Here is a 19,996-nt window from a genome sequence, read left to right as displayed (position 1 = left end):
TTGGAGATATTTCCATGTTTATACAGATTGCGGTGTAGTTATTTCCATGTTGATACAGATAGTGGTGAAGATATTTCCATGTTTATACAGGTAGCAGTGTTGAAATTCCCATGTTTATACTGATCGCTTTGTATACATTTCCATCTTTCTACAGATGTCAGTGTAGATATTTCCAAGTTTATACAGATGGCAGTGTAGATATTTCCATGTTTATACAGATGTCTGTGTAGATATTTCCATGTTTATGCAGATGGCGTTGCAGATATTTCCATGTTTATAGGGATGGCGGTGTAGATATTTCTATGTTTATAGAGATAGCGGTGTAAATATTTCCATGCTTATAGAGATGGTGGTGTAAGTATTTTCATGTTTATAGAGATAGCGGTGTAGATATTTCCATGTTTATAAAGCTCACGATGTAGATATTTCCATCTTTATACAGATGGCAGTGTAGATATTTCCATGTTTATACAGATAGCGGTGTAGATATTTACATGTCTATACAGGTAGCGGTGTAGGTATTTCCATATTTATACAGATTGCGGTGTAGATATTTCCATCTTTATACAGATGGCGGTGTAGATATTTCCATGTTTATACACATGGCAGTGAAGATATTTCCATGTTTATACAGATAGTGGTGTAGATATTTCCATGTTTATACAGACGGCGGTGTTGATACATCCATGTTTCTGAAGATGGCGGTGTAGATATTTTCATGTTTATAGAGATGGCGGTGTAGATATTTCCATGTATATAGACATAGCGGTGCAGATATTTCCATGTTTATACAGATAGCGGTGTAAATATTTCCATGTTTATACAGATCGTGGTGTAGATATTTCCATGTTTATACAGATACCGGTGTAGATATTTCCATGTTTATACAGATCGCAGTGTAGATATTTCCATGTTTATAGAGATAGCGGTGTAGATATTTCCATGTTTGTACATATGATGGTGTTGATGTTTCCATCTATACACAGATTTCCGTGCAGTTATTTCCATGTGTATACAGATGGCATTGGAGATATTTCCATGTTTATACAGATGGTTGTGTAGATATTTCCATGTTTATACAGATGACTCTATAGGTATTTCCATGTTTTTACAGATGGCATAGTGGATATTTCCATGTTTATAGAGATAGCGCTGTGGATATTTCCATGTTTATACAGATGGGGTGTAGATATTTCCATGTTTATAGAGATGGCGGTGTACATATTTCCATATTTATACAGATCACGGTGTAGATATTTCCATGTTTATACAGATCATGGTGTAGATATTTCCATGTTTATACAGATAGTGGTGTTGATATTACCATGTTTATAGGGATAGCGGTACAAATATTTCCACATTTATACAGATAGCTGTGTAGTTATTATCATGTTTATACAGATAGCGGTGTAGATATTTCCATGTATAAACAGATATCTGTGTATATATTTCCATGTTTAAAGGATGGCGGTGTAGATATTTCCTTGTTTATACAAATAGCGGTGCAGTTATTTCCATGTTTATACAGATGGCGGTGTAGATACATCCATGTTTCTGAAGATGGCGGTGTAGATATTTTCATATTTATAGAGATGGAGGTGTAGATATTTCCATGTATATAGAGATAGCAGTGTAGATATTTTCATGTTTATAGAGAAAGCGGTGTAGGTATTTCCATGTTTATAGAGATAGCGGTGAAGATAATTCCATATTTATACAGATAGCGGTGTACGTATTTCCATGTTTATACAGATTGCGGTGTAGATATTTCCATGTTCATAGATATAGCAGTGAGGATATTTCCATGTTTATTCAGATAGCGGTGTAGATATTTCCATTTTTATAGAGATAGCGGTTTAGATATTTCCTATTTATACAGATGGCGGTGTAGATATTTCCATGTTTATACAGATTGCCGTGTAGATATTTCCATGTTTATTCAGATGACTGTGTAGATATTTCCATGTTTTTACAGATGGCAGTGTAGATATTTCAATGTTTATAGAGATGGCACTGTAGATATTTCCATGTTTATACAGATAACGGTGGAGATATTTCCATGTTTATACAGACAGCAGTGGAGATATTTCCATGTTTATACACATAGCGGTGTACATATTTCCATGTTTATAGAGACAGCGGTGTAGGTATTTCCATGTTTATACAGATAGCGGTGCAGATATTTCCATGTTTATACAGATGCCTATGCAGGTATTTCCATATTTATACAGAGGGCTGTGTAGATATTTCTATGTTTATACAGATGGCAGTGTAGATATTTCCATGTTGCTACACATCACTGTGTAGTTATTTCCATGTTTATACAGATGGCTTTGTAGATATTTCCATGTTTATAGAGATAGCGGTGCAGATATTTCCATGTTTATACAGATAGCAGTGTATATATTTCCATGTTTATACAGATCGTGGTGTAGATATTTCCATGTTCATAGAAATACCGGTGTAGATATTTCCCTGTTTATACAAACCGCAGTGTAGATATTTCCTTGTTTGTACAGATGGCGGTGTTGATGTTTCCATCTATACACCGATTGTCGTGTAGGTATTACCATGTGTATACTGATGGTATTGTAGATATTTCCATGTTTATACCGAAGGTGCTGTAGATATTTCCATGTTTACTAAGATGACTGTATAGGTATTTCCATGTTTATACAGATGGCGGTGTAGATATTTCCAAGTTTATAGAGATTGCGGTGTAGATATTTCCATATTTATACAGATAACGGTGTAGAAGTTTCCATGTTTATACAGATAGCTGTGTAAATATTTCCATGTTTATACAGATCACGGTGTAGATATTTCCATGTTTATAGAGATAGCGGTGTAGATATTTCCATGTTTATACAGACCGCGGTGTAGATAATTCCATGTTTATACAGATAGCGGTGCCGATATTTCCATGTTTGTACAGATGGCGGTGTTGATATTTCCATCTATACACAGATGACCGTGTAGATATTTCCATGTTTACACAGATAGAGTTGCAGATATTTCCATGTTTATAAAGATAGCGGTGCAGATATTTCCATCTTTATACAGATAGCGGTGTGGGTATATCCATGTTTATACAGATAGCGGTGTGGGTATTTCCATGTTTATACAGATAGCGGTATAGATATTTCCATGTTTATAGAGATGAGTGTCTAGATATTTCCATGTTTATACAGCTTTCCGTGTAGATATTTCCATGTTTATACAGATAGCGGTGTAGATATTTCCATGTTTATACAGATAGCTGTGTAGATATTTCCATGTTTATACAGACAGCAATGTAGATATTTCCATGTTTATAGAGATAGCAGTGTAGATATTTTCATGTTCATACAAACAACAGTGTAGATATTTTCATGTTTATGGAGATAGCGGTGTAAATATTTCCATTTTTATAGACATAGCGGTGTAAATATTTCCAAGGTTTTACAGATAGCGGTGTAAATGTTTCCATGATTATACAGATAGCGGTGTAAATATTTTCATGTTTATAGACATAGCGGTGTAGATATTTCCATGTTTTTAGAGATCGCAGTGTTAATATTTCCATGTTTATACAGATAGCTGTGTAAATGTTTACACGTTTATAGCGATAGCGGTGTTGATATTCCCACGTTTTACAGATAGCGGTGTAGATATTTCCCCGTTTATAGAGATAGCGGTGTAGATATTTCCACGTTTATACAGATAGTGGTGAAGATATTTCCACTTTTATACAGATTGTGGTGTAGAAATTTCCAAGTTTATACACATAGCGGTGCAGATATTTCCACGTTTATACACATACCGGTGTAGATATTTCCATGTTTATACAGATAGCCGTGTAGATATTTCCACATTTGTAGAGATAGCGATGTAGATATTTCCACGTCTATACAGATAGCGGTGTAGGTATTTCCACGTTAATACAGATAACGGTGTAGATATTTCCAGGTTTATAGAGACAGCGGTGTAGATATTTCCATGTTTCTACAGATAGCGGTGTAGATATTTCCATGTTTATAGAGACAGCGGTGTAGATATTTCCATGTTTATACAGATAGAGGTGTAGATATTTCCATGTTTATACAGTCAGTGGTGTAGATATTTCCATGTTTAAACAGATAGCCGTGTATATATTTCCATGTTTATACAGACAGCGGTGTAGATATTTCCATGTTTTACAGATAGTGGTGTAGATATTTCCATGTTTATAGAGATAGCGGTGTAGATATTTCCATGTTTATAGAGATAGCTTTGTAAATCTTTCCATGTTTATACAGATAGCGGTGTAAGTATTTCCATGTTTATAGAGATAACGGTGTAGATATTTCCATGTTTATACAGATAACGGTGTAGATATTTCCACATTTATACTTATAGCGGTGTAGATATTTCCAGGTTTATAGAGTTAGCGGTGTAGATGTTCCCACGTTTATAGAGATAGCGGTGTAGATATGTCCATGTTTTTAGAGATAGCGGTGTATATATTTCCACGTTTATAGAGATAGCGGTGTAGATATTTCCATATTTCCAGAGACAGCGGTGTAGATATTTCCATGTTCATAGAGATAGCGGTGTAGATATTTCCATGTTTTTAGAGATAGCGGTGTATATATTTCCACGTTTATAGAGATAGCGGTGTAGATATTTCCATATTTCTAGAGACAGCGGTGTAGATATTTCCATGTTCATAGAGATAGCGGTGTAGATATTTCCATGTTTATAGAGACAGTGATGTAGATATTTGCGTGTTTATAGAGATAGCATTGTAGATATTTCCATGTTTATAGAGACAGTGGTGTAGATATTTCCATGTTTATACCGATAGAGTTGTAGATATTTCCATGTTTATTGAGACAGCAGTGTAGATATTTCCATGTTTATACAGATAGCGCTGTAGATATTTCCATGTTTATAGAGATAGCGGTGTAGATATTTCCATGTTTATAGAGACGGCGGTGTAAATAGTTCCATGTTTATATAGATAGCGTTGTAAATGTTTACACATTTACAGAGATTGCGGTGTAGATATTTCCACGTTTACAGAGATTTTATGAAAAGTTATTTTATGAAGACCAAACAAGTCATTGGGGTACCTACCTTATGTCATTTTTTACATTGAGAGTGTTAAAAATACCCCTACCCTAACCAAAACCCTGACTTATAGAGCCAGGAAAGGCCATGCAATAAAGGATTCTTGGGCTTGTATGCCTGATAACAAAAACTTATCACAGAAGACTGCAAAAAACACTATCTTGCACAAAGCCCATTGCAACTTTGCACACAACAATGCTTTTGAAGGATATTTGCCCAACAACTGCCTGTCCAACCTGGGCCTGGCATCACCTTTGTTATTGATCTTTGTAGCCAAGGATAGTCATTTCCAAATGATCATATAATCTTCCTCATTTTTTCTTTTGTCTTCCTTTACCTCCGTGAATATGCATATAGTTTACTCTGGCTTGACTGTTTCTATTGCAAGGCTCTGTTTCCAAACGAATATCTTTTTCTTGTGGAGAGCCTCTCTCTGTTTATAATTTAGGTTGATAAGAGAAATGTGAACATTTGAGAGCTCAGGTAAAAGGCCTTAGTCTACAGTGAAACTTTTTTGCACCCTTAGATGCTTACTTCCACTACAACTTGCAGGTGGGCCTTGAAAAGTTCTTGGAATAAGTTTGAGCTTTGGTCTTCTCCGATTCATTTAGCATAGATTCTCAAAATGTGGTCCCTGGACCCACAGCATCAGCATCACCTGGAGATTGTTAGAAATGCAAATCATCGGGCCTCATTCCAGACCCTCAGCTGGAAACTCTAGGGGCATGGCCAGACCCTCTGTAGCTGAACAAGCCATCCAGGTGGTTTTGATGCAGCTAAAGTTTTGGAATAACTAATGTAGCCCCATTTGGAAAACTTGCCTCTACAGGCCTCCCTAGCTGGTAAGCTGCTAGCATTTTTTGTTTCTTTGTTTCTTTGTTTTGATACAGGGTCTTGCTCTGTTGACCAGACCGTGACCTCCTGGGTTCAAGCGAGGACTCAGCCTCCTGAGTAGCCGGGACTACAGGTATGTGCCACCACCATGCCCAACTACTTTTTGTATTTTTTTTTTTGTAGGGATGGGGTTTTAGCCCAGGCTAGTCTCAAACTCCTGGACTCAAGCAATCTGCCCACTTTGGCCTCATGAAGTGCTGGGATTATAGGCATGGGCCACCACTCCTGGCCCAAAGTTCATATTTTAACTACTAACCTAAATTATTTTAAAAACAAAATTCTCCTTGGACTCAAACCAGGTCAGAGTGACATGATCATGTGCCTGTTTTGTGCAGGGTGAAGTGAGATTATTATCTAGGAAATAGCTGAAATGTCCTGAGGGTGACAAAGAGGAGCTGTGTTTTCAGCCAAATATCAGGACCAGGGCCCCTGCCTGCCGCTGAACCCCAGCGGGGACCCCTACTTTGTGTTTATCTGTGGTGGCTACGCTTGCCCACCTGGGTGGGAACCCCGAGAATGACTCCAGACTTTTCCAGGGACTGCATGCCAGGGTATTTTTACAATTTATGTGTAGACTTTGTTCGGGTGGAAAAGTTATTTTATGAAGACGAAACAAGCAATTGGGGTACCTACCTTATGGCATTTTTTACACTGAGAGTGTTAAAAATACCCCTCCCCTAACCAAAACCCTGACAAATAGAGCCAGGGAAGGCCATGCAAAAAAGGATTCTTGGGCTTGTATGCCTGATAACAAAAACTTATCACAGAAGACTGCAAAAAACACAATCTTGCACAAAGCCCATTGCAACTTTGCACACAACAATGCTTCTGAAGGATATTTGCCCAACAACTGCCTGTCCAACCTGGGCCTGGCATCACCTTTGTTATTGATCTTTGTAGCCAAGGATAATCATTTCCAAATGATCATATAATGTTCCTCATTTTTTCTTTTGTCTTCCTTTACCTCCGTGAATATGCATATAGTTTACTCTGGCTTGCCTGTTTCTATTGCAAGGCTCTGTTTCCAAACGAATATCTTTTTCTTGTGGAGAGCCTCTCTCTGTTTGTTATTTAGGTTGATAAGAGAAATGTGAACATTTGAGAGCTCAGGTAAAAGGCCTTAGTCTACAGTGAAACTTTTTTGCACCCTTAGATGCTTACTTCCACTACAACTTGCAGGTGGGCCTTGAAAAGTTCTTGGAATAAGTTTGAGCTTTGGTCTTCTCCGATTCATTTAGCATAGATTCTCAAAATGTGGTCCCTGGACCCACAGCATCAGCATCACCTGGAGATTGTTAGAAATGCAAATCATCGGGCCTCATTCCAGACCCTCAGCTGGAAACTCTAGGGGCATGGCCAGACCCTCTGTAGCTGAACAAGCCATCCAGGTGGTTTTGATGCAGCTAAAGTTCTGGAACAACTAATGTAGCCCCATTTGGAAAACTTGCCTCTACAGGCCTCCCTAGCTGGTAAGCTGCTAGCATTTTTTGTTTGCTTGTTTGTTTGTTTTGATACAGGGTCTTGCTCTGTTGACCAGACCGTGACCTCCTGGGTTGAAGTGAGGACTCAGCCCCCTGAGTAGCCGGGACTACAGGTATGTGCCACCACCATGCCCAACTACTTTTTGTATTTTTTTTTTTTGTAGGGATGGTGTTTTAGCCCAGGCTAATCTCAAACTCCTGGACTCAAGCAATCTGCCCACTTTGGCCTCACGAACTGCTGGGATTATAGGCATGAGCCACTGTGCCCGGCCCTGCCAGCTTTGTATAAGCTGAGGAGTTTTTAAAAATACCTAGACTCAGGGCAAACCCCAGACACTTAAGTCAGATTCTCTGGGAGGTGAAGCCCAGGCACTGGTATTTTTAAAGTCTCTACAGATGGTTCTAATGTGCTGCTAAGTTAGAGAACCGCTGATCTAGACCAGGCCTTTTCCAACTTAATGTGCACGTGAATTACCTGGACCTTGTTAAAATGCAGATTCAGTCTGCATAGGCCTGGGGTGGAGCCTGAGCTTCTGCATTTTTAACAAGTCTCTAGAGGATGCTGCTGCATCTGGGCTGCTAACTACACTTGGAGATAGGAGGTTCTGGAGAGCAGAGGAAAGAGCATGAACCATAACCTAGGGGCTGGTAGTCCTGACTTCCGAGCCAAGGTTTGCCTTTATGTGGCTGGCAACTTGCTTGGACTCCTACCTCAATTCTTTGGGCCCAAGGTTTGTCCTGCCTCAGAAGGATGTCAAGAAAATTGAGTGAGTAATGCAGAATTGTTTCTTAAAGTGTGTGCAGATGCTCCATGAATTTAGAGAGTATGTGGATGCACATTAGTAAATTTTAATAGTTGTGACCATCTTGTTATGAGTACTTAGAACAAGTAATAATGGCTTTTGATGTATAGTAGTAAGAAAGCTTCCTTTTAAAAGGCGTGTATTTAAGTTTCCAAAGTGGGTCTATTTAAAAATATATGAAATAAATAATAGTAGAGGTAATTGACAGATCAAAATTAGGAAGGCAGGATGAGAATGACTCAAGTTTGGGAAATGCTGAGAAAGCAGATGCCCAAGGGCTATGAAAACTTAAAAAAATAGGTAGCACTTGATTTTGATTGGCTGAATGAGATGATGTGTTTGATTATTTATGGGGTTGGCATTTGGCAACATGCACTGGGTGGCTGGGATCACTGTTTATTAAAAAATATTTGAGTCTCCACTTTGCACTAGATACTCTTTTAGTCTCTTGGAAAAGGGATTGGGGGGCAGGCAGGATAAAAACAAATCATTTATGCCCACAAGAAAATTGCAGGAAGATAAAAGTCATGAAATAAACTCTATGCTTCTAATTTAATATTTTTTATAGATTATGAGAAAAAAGTTTTGCTCACTATCAGCTAGGAAAGCTGTCTTAGCACAACCATTCATTCTTGCACAAATCAAAATCAAGACGAGCCAAATTTAATTTAATATTTTTTCACAGATTATGAGAAAAAAGTTCTAATTTAATTTTTTTATAGATTATGAGAAAAAAGTTTCGCTCTCTATCAGCTAGGAAAGCTGTCTTAGCACAACCATTCATTCTTGCACAAATCAAAATCAAGATGAGCCAGAAGGCTCCATTCTGACAGCTTCTAATGGAGAAGCTACATTTACTGGCCATGGTTAAAGTTGCTGGGCTCTAAGGACTGTGCATTTCTTGAACTAGATAAATGGTCTTGGTGTAGCATAATACCAAAACTTCTTGTCGCAGCCTGTAAGGACAGAACTCAATCAGCCTGAAAAGGAAGTCAGTGACTCCGACTCAACACAGGAATGTTCTGTGATTCCTAAAGAAGGATGTAGGAGTGTGGCACAATTCAACCACAGTCTGTGGCCCTGTGCCTCTGCCTTGACATGAGTGGGATTTCCCAGCTGGTCATTTTCTTCTTATCTAAGACATTGGGAACAAATTACTTGACCTCCTCTGGGCTTCAGTACTCCCACTCATCAAATTAGAGGACTGGGCAGTCGCTAGGCTCTCTTTAGGCATCATATTTTAGTTTCTGTGATTTTAAATTTGAGAAGGGGTGTCTAAGGGAGAATACATAGGGGAGGGGGAAAGGCTTATTAAAAGTGTAGTTAGACACTGAATTTTTAAGAATTGCATTTTGTAATAATACCTTTACCTAATCAGGACTGACAATCTTACCTGATGACAGCACATGGAGGAATGGCTGCATTCAAAAATAAAAATGAAATAAAACAAGACCTTATTTGAACTTAGCAATAATGCTGATTCCTCTTTTTGATTTGAGGAGGTTATAGCTGTTGTAAATGCTTGAATTGGGTCTGCCCAGGCAAAACAGAGTCAAGAGTCCATGTCGGATGAATTTTAACAATGTAGACAATAGAAAGGGTTGCTTAAACTGCCCCTCTTTTACCAAAACACATTTACAAATGAAAGAACAACACTTCCATTTTTTAAAAACATTTTTTGAGATGAAGTCTTGCTTTGTCACCCAGAGTGGAGTGCAGTGGTGCGATCTTGGCTCACTGCAAACTTTGCCTCCCGGGTTCAAGTGATTCTCCTGCCTCATCCTCCCGAGTAGCTGGGACTACAGGCGCCCACCACCATTCCTAGCTAATTTTTGTATTTTTAGTAGAGACAGGGTTTCACCATGTTGGCCAGGCTGGTCTCGAACTCCTGACCCCAGGTGATCTGCCGACCTCGGCCTCTGAAAGTGCTGGGATTACAGGCGTGAGCCAACAGGCGTGGCCAAAAAATTTCCATTTTTAATTGCAGGGTCTGGGGAATTAAAATGCATCCGTAATTTCTTGCATCTCTCCGCTCGGGCTTGCATGAATGCAGAGGGATGGGGAGGACTTCTTGAGGCAAGCATCCCCCTCTTGTCGCCTGCCATCTGGAGAGAGAGGGCTGTGATTTATCTCACTTTAATCAGGAAGGACCCGATGTGTGGATGGAGAGGTCTGACGGCTTTGTTGCTCCATGTGGGAAAGAAACGGACAGAGTGAATTTGTGTATGATCCCTAAGGAGAAAGCGTCTTTGTGCTCTATTTCATTTTGACCTGGAGCCCCTGAAAGCAAGCTAGTTACAAGTTGAAATAGGCCATTTCTAAAGTGTGATTTTGTTTGTGTATGAGCCTTGATTACAAAGGGGAAAAAAACCCGCTTAATTTACATACACCACATGTAGCGCAGGATCCCCTGGGCTGTCTTTTCAGGTATCAGGAAACTTTGATGAAAGTCCCTTGCCTCATCTAGGACTCATTTGATATTGTTTAGCAGAGCCTGGTATTAACATTTCCTTCCAACTGTTTACTGGAATCTGTGTGTTCCCTTCAAGTGATGCATACTAGGTGCACAGGCTTCCTGCCACTGTCATCCTAATCTTTCCATGCAGACAGGAGCAGAGGGGAGAGCGCTGAGCCAGGCCCCAGCTTGCTTTTCTTTCCTGACACAGCCCGGCTCCACTGCACTTCTCAGCTCTTGCTCTAGGTGGTGCTGTTTGACCATTTTCTTCATGTGACCCTCCACTCGGTAATATAAATTCATTCGGAGGATGACCTGATATCAAAAAAAATTCCTTTTGATTAGTAGAATCAACTTGTTCCTTCACACGATACTCTTCCCACTGAGACACATGGATACAATTCTGACTCCAGGTTTGCAACCTTGAGATTTCTCTCAGATGCAATAAAAAAAACAAAAAAGCATTTTGAGTGGCACAGTGATGCCTAGTGCATGATGATGTTTGTCTGCTCAAACATTAAAGGGAAACTTGTGGGTTTGAGGATGCCCAGCAGCACGACAGCTGCCAATGTAAATGAGCCGTATAGAGAGAGAGGGGGCGGGAGGGGACTACAAACTTCAGAATATGAGCTGTTCGTTTATAAGTTAAAAAAAAAAAAAAAGTCAAAAGGGAGCCCAGGATGGTGCAAGAAAGAGGAGAAAGGAAGATTTTCCTTGCAGCTAATCAGGAGAGTTCATAAGGGCTGATTACATGAGTGGAAGCCTTAAGTTCTTTTTTTTAAAAAATGTGAAAATTTGCATGTATGTATGTATGTATGTATGTATGTATAGCTTCGTGTATTACCATTATTATTGCAATCAGCAAATGGATTTACTTCCTTTATCTCATAGGCTCCTTCCCACTCACTTCTGGCAGCACATTTTCCTTTCTCCTTCATCCCAGAACATCAAAGAACAGATGCGCTTCCTAACCCTGGCTCCAGGGGACTTTATACATTGTAAACAGTGCACCTCTAACGTGGTTCACCGCTTAGAGAACGTGTGTCCCATTTTAAAACTGTGACTCCTTTATATTTTGCAGTGCTTATTTTAATAAGAGACATTGGACTTGTGACATATTTTTCATGGAGGAGTGAGCTTAATGGTTGAAAGTAATCGATAAACTTGTTTTTCCTCTGATGCCATCAGCCAAGATCCTATGGCAATAGTAAGAGGATGACACTGGGCTGGCACCCCCTCCATAACATATTTGGACCATGTTTTCCCCCCAGAATGCACATGCAATAGCTTTGGTTTGGTAAGAGAGAGATGGTGTACTTGGTTTCCTTCTGTCACACTTTTGGTGAAATGAATTAGACTTTTAAATCAGGAAATTCAGTGAGATGAGTTAGATTTTTACACAAGAGCAGTGGAGGACTTCCAGCTGGTTGGGGGAATGATATGGAAATATCTTGCTAAATCAGGGTCTGGTGGAATGCTGCTCCCCTTGCAGGCTCCTCTTCACAGGGAGCAATCTGTGGGTTGCTTATAGAACAGAGCGAGCAGGAGGCATAGCATGGTCTTGCTCAGGGGAAGACCCGGTGTTCAGATGTTTGTCATTAGGAACTGGGTGTGGGCTTTTTCAAGTTAAACTGAAGCAGCTGTTCTATTAGGAAGAGCCTCCCAGATCAGCATCTTCTGTTTCTGGATACTCTCCCTTTGAAAAGCCAGATTTCAGCAAAAAGCTTTGCTAATGGTGAAATTGCACAACTGAAACCCTATGGGAGCAATGGGAAAGATGGAGAAAGAGGTGGTTATATCATGTACTTCAACAGTTTATTTAGAGGCTGTTGACGTTAGAATAACAAGCCAAGACAAACAAAAATACTCATTTTGGATGAAAATATTGTCTTTTCATGTTATTATAGATAGCTGAGTCCTAAGACTTCTACAGAAACACATTTTCCTAATGAGTGGCTGATTTTTCTGGTTGTGCAAGTAATGTCCAAATTATTGTACAAATTTTTGGCTCAGGAGCAAACATTGTATTGCATATTGAGCTAATCACTTGCCCTTTCTAAGGTAAGCCCTTACCTCTGCTTTCCCTTCATCTTGTCATTTCTGTTTGTTGGGTACAGGTTTCCTGTTGGTTCTTTCTGTTGGCTCTGATGTAACATGAATGAAGTTCTTAACATCCTTTCAGACATAAACACAACTTAGCTCATTGTTTCTGAGTTCATATAGAGGTTTTCTTGCCCCTGAGACTTTCGTGTCAGACAGCTGGATGTTGCTGTGTTCAAGGCTCTATCTGTTGATTTTGTATCCTACAACTTTACTGATTTCACCTATCAGTTCAGTTCTAACAGTTTTCAAATTTTATTTGTTTTTGTTTTTTAAATATTGTATGTTTCATTTTAGAGTCAGGAGGGTAGATGTACAGGTTTCTTAAACAGGTATATTGCATGGTGCTGAGGTTTGGGCTTCTAATGATCCCACCACCCAAGCAGTGAGCATAGTAATCGATAGGTAGTTTTTCAACCCTTGCTCCCACCATCCTTCCCTCCCACCTTTGGAGTCCCCCAGTGTCTATTGTTCCCTTCTTTGTGTTGAGTTCTAACCTTTTTTTAGTGAAGTTTGTAGGGTTTTCTATATATAACAAGATCATGCCGTCAGTAGAGACAGTTTCACTTCTTCCTTTCCTATTAGGATGCCTTTTATTTCTTTCTTTTGCCTAATTACCCTGAGAAGTGGTGTCTGTGGGCATCCTTGTCTTGTTCCTGATGGTAGAGGAAAAGTTTCAACTTTTCACCATTGATCATGGTGTTAGCTATGGGTTTGTCATATATGGCCTTTATTTTGTTGGGATACAGTCCCTCAATACGTGATCTGTTGGGTGTTTTTTTTTTTCACCATGAAAGGGTTTCGAATTTTGTCAAAAACATTTTCTATATCTATTGTGATGGCCATATAGTTTCTATCCTTTATTTTTCTAATATGGTATATTATATGTATTGATTTGCTTATGTTGAACCATGACATGATCATGGTGAATGATTCTTTCAATGTGCTATTGAATTTGGTTTGCTAGGATTTTGTTGAGGATTTTTGCATCTATGTAGATCAAGGATATTGGCCTGTCATTTTCCTTTCTTGTAGTGCTCTTGTCTGGCTTTGGAATCAGGGTAATGCTGGCCCTGTAAGATGAGTTTGGAAGTATTCCCTCCACTTCAGCTTTTTGGAAGAGTTTGAGAAGGACTGGTATTAGTTCTTCTTAAAATATTTGGTAGAATTAATCTGGGAAGCCATCTGGTTTTGGGTTTTTCATTGAGAGGAGACATTTTCTTACGGATTCAACCTCCTTGCTTGCTATTAGTCTGTTCAGGTTTTTAAATTTCTTCATGAGTCAATCTTGGTAGGTTTTATGTGTCTGGGAATTTATCCATTTCTTCTAGATGATCCAATTAGTTAGTGTGTAATTATACCTAGCAGTTTCTTAGGATCCTTTGTATTTCTGTGATATTGGCTATGATGTTTCATCTTTCATTTCTGATTTTATGCTCTATTGAAAACATGAGGCATAGCAGGTAGGGGGCACTGGTCAGGACTTGGGGTATAAACTGGCAGATGTTAAGGTGGGTGATTCTGGTTAACTCAGAAACTCCGAAGTCCCGTGTGGAAGAATTAACTGCCGGTACTCACCTAGTAATGTATATCCTTGGTCAAAAAAGATCCAGCTGAGAATGTTGGATGAAGGGACCAAATCAATATTCATCATTATATTGAAAACAAGTCAGATTGGCTGTGGTCTTTTGACAGCAGGTCAGTGGCTAAGTCTATTTGAACAAAGTTAGGGCAGGTTCAAGGGAGAATCCTGAGATCGGTATTCTTTGTTCCACACAAACTTGCCTTTCAGTTTCTTCTCCCCATGCCTCCAGGATGTCCCTGCACGGCCCGTAGGGCCCCCTCCTTCAGTACCTTGCCTTACGAAGGGGAGAAAATGAGTTTTCCAATGTTAGCATATATTTAGCCTTCCAAAATTTTCTATTTCTATTTTAGGGGAGCTCTAGGAAAACAGCAGATTACTCTAAATCCCCAGGTAAAAATCTGAAATGGTGGAATTTCATATGACCAGGAGACATATTTTGGGGCAAGTGGGCTTTTCACAATCACTTGGACATGAAGGCATCTGCTTCTTCTATGCCTAAAATAGTCCTTCAATTTAGTAGTTTAATTCCTCTTCCACTTTTTCAAATTTCAAGACAATACATGTAGTGACTGAACAATTTGGATCCAAGTTTCACTATTTAACTGCCAGTGTGACCTTGGGCGAGTCACTTAATCTTTTCAAGGCTCAATTTCATCATGTAAAGTAGAAGTACAAACAATCCCTGACTTAGAATATTTTGACTTATGATTTTTCAACTTTAAGATAGTTTGAAAGCAATACACATTCAGCAGAAGCTGTACTTTGAGTACTCATACAACCATTCTGTTTTCCACTTTCAGTACAGTATTCATTATATTACATGAGATATTCAAAGTCCACTTTATTATAAAATGGGCTTTCTGTTAGATGATTTTGCCTAACTGTAGGTTAATGTGAGTGTTTAAGGTAGGCCGAGCTAAGCTATGATGTTTAGTAGGTTAAGTGTATTAAATGCATTTTCAGCTTACAATATTTTCATAAGTTTATTGGAATATAACCCCATTGTAAATTGAGGGGTATTTGTAATAATGATATCTCTTCAAGGAGACTTTGTGAGCCTCTCATAGGAAAATGCATACACAGATGCATATAAATATATAATCTTTCTTTTCCATACATATGATATTCTTTAAGGATATTCAAAAATCTGGAAACAGTTGCCTCCAGGGAGATAAATGGTAGTGGGTTGGGAAACTTTTAACTGTATACGCTTTTGTACCTTTTGCATTTTGAATCAGATGAATGTATAATCTACATAAAATATTAAGATTAAAACATCACCGAATAACTTATCAGGAGTTTGGTGAACATAAAGGAAGGCCTCCTATGGTGGCTGTATTTTATTCAGTGTTGGTCACTGTTGGGCACTTCATAGAGCTTATTTCATTTCATCCTTACAAGCGCCGTAGGAGGAAGGGGCCCCAGAGGGATTCATGGTTAGAATAGCAGAGTAGGAGCATTTGGCAGCTATATTCTGTGTAGGTGATAACTTTAAAGATATTTCTGTTATAAAATGTTTCAAACATACAAAAAATATAGAGAAGCAGTTTTCTATAGTTATTAAATATTCTTAATGGGTAGTCACAGAAATTATCATCCAAAGTGGGATATTCTTGAGAGAAAAAGGAGGTTCTATTTATAATTATGGTGGGATAACAAACTTAAGATGAACAGCTCTGGACAAACTGGGTTGTATGGTTCCTGGAAAACAAGGATTACTGTAAATGTGAGTCCCGCCTTGTGTTTCTCTCTGTCCCACCAAGAAAATATGATCTTGATACAGATGTTCATTGTGTCAAGGCAACCATGGCAAGCATGATCTAGATACACTGTTCAAGTTTTATGCTGATCCTACCTATATATGTCTCAGGAACTTTCCAGAGTTTCCTTTGAGTGCTTCTAAATTTTGCATAAATGGTATGTTGTCCCTTGTCTCTTTTTAAAACCAGTAAGCCATTTTCCCTTCTTTTCCTGGAAAATTAAAGGAACAAAGACCAGGAAATAACAATGTATTAGCTAAGGTTCTGTTGATTGAAAGCAACAGAACCTAATTCTGGCTAGCTTAAACCATGCTAGGATTTAATGAAGAATACTGCAGAATCTTAGATATCTTATGACTGGGAAAGAGGAGGTTCAGGCAGTTCCTGGGATGTCAGCAACAGGTAGCTGTCAATTAACTGCCCCCACACCACCCACTGCTGCCGTCATCAATATAGCACACCACGATGGCTCCCAGCCTCTGTACGTCTGGGTTCCGGTGTTCAAATTCTAGAGACAGCAAGAGAAATCCCATTGAGTCAGGGATCCTTCCCTGGGTCACACTCCCTGCATATGGTCAGAAATGCAGGATTATGTACTAAAGACACAGCTAAAGAGGACCCACTTCACTGTTTTGGGACCATTTGCAGGGGAGGCAAAATTGTGAGCTACTCACTTAAAGAGGTGAGAACCATAAGTTTGCAGGAAAACAAAAATTGGAGAAGAGAAGGATAACACTATCCTACGGTTTCTTCTGAAAATGGACGAAGGGAACAGCATTTCCATTTGGAAATTCTCTCCTGGCATTTCAATATTTATGGATTCTGAATTCTGAGAAAAATCAGTTGAGAAATTAGGAAAATGGGAAGGAACATTCTAATTTTCCTGTGAAAATTACAGCTTAATAGTCAGTATAGAGAACTTACTGGCTTGAAGAAATGCACTGACTTCAAGTCAAGCAAGATGAGGAAGCACTGACATGTGGAGATGAAAGTTAAGGTGAACAGGACAGGAGCAGTAAAGGAGCCTCAGTCAGACTTTCTTGTATCTGTTGCTGTGTTACAAGTGTGTGTTCATGGCCTTGTCCACTGCTAACAGTGAACCATTTCTGCAAATAAATATTAATGTGTTCCTAGGCATAGTATATGTTTCACAAATCCTATGAGAGGTTTTCTAAGAAATGCCAAGTTTTAGAAACAAAATATACCCTTAAATCGGCAATTTTGACAGTTGCTTCTTTCTAGTGCTATTCATCTTGCCAGGAGATCAGAATGTTATGTTATTTAAATGGTATTGGAGGGGATGATTGATGCCTTGTATAACAATGTCATGTAAACAACGATTAAAGCATTAAGTATTTGTGGTGTTACCTTTCAATCTTTAAAGGACTTTTCTTTAGCATTTATTTTGTGATAACATTCATTTCTTTTTAATGTTTTCTCTATTAATGCTATTGGATTTTATAATCTTGTTACAATATGTTGGCTCATAATAATAATAAATCATCATTTGTTATCATATCTCTTTAAAACAGAAGACTACTAAAACTTTTCATATAATCCTGTTACAGAAAAAAACGACTATTTGCTTGTTATTATAGTCATTTATTATTTTTCAAAAACTTGTAAGTGAAGTGTTATGAAAATCATATGAATTTGGGAATTCCCAAGCATTCTCAGAAGTTCTATTTCCTTGTTCCCAAATCCCAATGATTAATATCTGCCAGGAGTCGGAAAACAGTGAAAGGAAGTAACATCCTATGTTGGATACCTGGTAGGGTTAGTGAAGAAACGTTATTGCTGAGCTCTGTGTTACGCTCACGAATGATGCCATTGAGGAAGTCACGCTTGTTGAAAGGAACGCAGATACACAAAGAGTTTTGCTGCTGTCTGTTGGATAAGAACCCCCTGGTCGATTTCAGCTCCTACTGCAAGTTACAAAATTCAATCCAATGATAAATGAAAAGTGCCCAGTGTGCTGGGAAATAACTTATTTTTTGGCTTCAGAGGAAATTTTAGAAACAGTGCCAAGTGAAACGTAAAAACAAACTACGAAGACGTTCATGAATTTCCCTCTGAAGCTGACAGCCGTATTTTAGCAGATGGAACTCCTACTATTAGCCCAACTCTTGGGTTGAAACAGTGTGTCCAGGAAACCCTATGTTAAAATGCAATGTGTTGGGGATATTGTTCCTCTATTTGCTTGAGTTAATTTTCAAATTAGTGTACTCTTGCTTAGCTGTGCTCTGAGGGAATGAACAAAAGATTGGTAAACTCTGATGGAGAACACTGGTCAGGCAGGGCACATAGAATCCCTGGGGATGGTGGTTCCTGGCAAATGGGGGAGGAGGCCCTGAGCCAGGCTTGGGCTGGGCTGGAGGAACATGAAGATGGGATCTACTCACAACCCCCAAAACTGAGGGGCCCTGGTAACATATTATTTCACCCTCAGCCATGCAAATTCATTATTTTTATGGATAAAATAGTTTTAAAAAACTAATTTACATTGAAATGTTAAAATATTTATATAGAGATTAGAAATATTTATATAGAGATTATTGGGAATCCCCTCCTAAAGCCCAAACATAAAAACTACCAAAAAAAAAAATTCTGTGTAGGCTAAGATTGCAAATGACTGATGGAATGTAATTTAAATTAAACATGGAAAATATATTTCCTCTTTAATAAAGATCTAAATTCTATTCTTTTTAGGAGCCTTCAGAAATGAAATTCAACTATTAAAAAAAGTATAGAGAAGCCTTTAGAAAAGAAACTTTTCTTTTGCTGTATTATATGTTAAAGAACTTTGATGAGAATAGTTCTAAAGTGTTTAATAATCGATTCCACTGATGTTTCTAGGTATTGTGGGGAACACCTAGAAATTAAATCTTCATCTTTGGCAGATCAGAGGCCTATTATTTTTAGGTAAAACAATTAAAATCTGCTTTTAATCACAAATTTTGCAAGTTAGCCATTAATAGTAAGTGCTTTTCAAAGTTTGGCCCAATACATGAAAAAGCCAGAAAAACATACCTGCATTAGTTTTGCCCATCACCTTCTTATGCTGGCCTCAGGAGATTTATTAACAGCATTCAATATTTTAGGTAGGCTGGATGTGGTGGCTCATGCATGTAATCCCAGCACTTTGGGAGGCTGAGGTGGGAGGATGGCTTGAGACCAGGAGTTCAAGACCAGCCTGGTCAACCTAGTGAGCCCCTCGGTCTCTCTGAAAAGAAAAAAAAATTTAGGTATCCTGTGGCTACCTCCAAAAACAAACTCCAGAGGAACTGAATTTTCTTTTTTATTTCATGTGTTGGGATAATGGCTTCTTTTGCAGTTACTTACGAAGAATTGAAGGGTCAGTAAAAATATTTTTTCATCCTTAATAACATGAATTCTCTAATTTGTGTGTGATATAATGCTAGATATTGTGCCAAAAGTGTTACATAGACATAATCCATGCCCATTTTCAAAGATAATACTAATATAGAGAATAAGAATCATTATTATTGTAGTAATTATTATTTTAGTAATAGTAGTAATAATCAAAACAATTACATCAAACACTTATTAAACCCTTATTATGTGATAGGTACTGTGTAAGCAATTTCCACATATTAGCTCCTTAAATGTGATCACTAACCCCATGAGGTAGGTAGCATTATGTCCATTTTATAGATGCAGAAACTGAGCTTTGAAGAGGGAAAGCAACTTGCCCAAGGCCATGCAGGCAGTCATTGATAAGGGTGGGGAGTGAGAAGTTGAAGTCTGAGATGTAAGTTCACAGACACGAGTACACAAACACGTACAAGATACTCGTATGACATGTG

Source organism: Pan troglodytes, chromosome 5 (assembly GCF_028858775.2).
Source record: "Pan troglodytes isolate AG18354 chromosome 5, NHGRI_mPanTro3-v2.0_pri, whole genome shotgun sequence".
Lineage (NCBI taxonomy): Eukaryota > Metazoa > Chordata > Mammalia > Primates > Hominidae > Pan > Pan troglodytes.
This window is presented reverse-complemented; position numbering follows the sequence as displayed.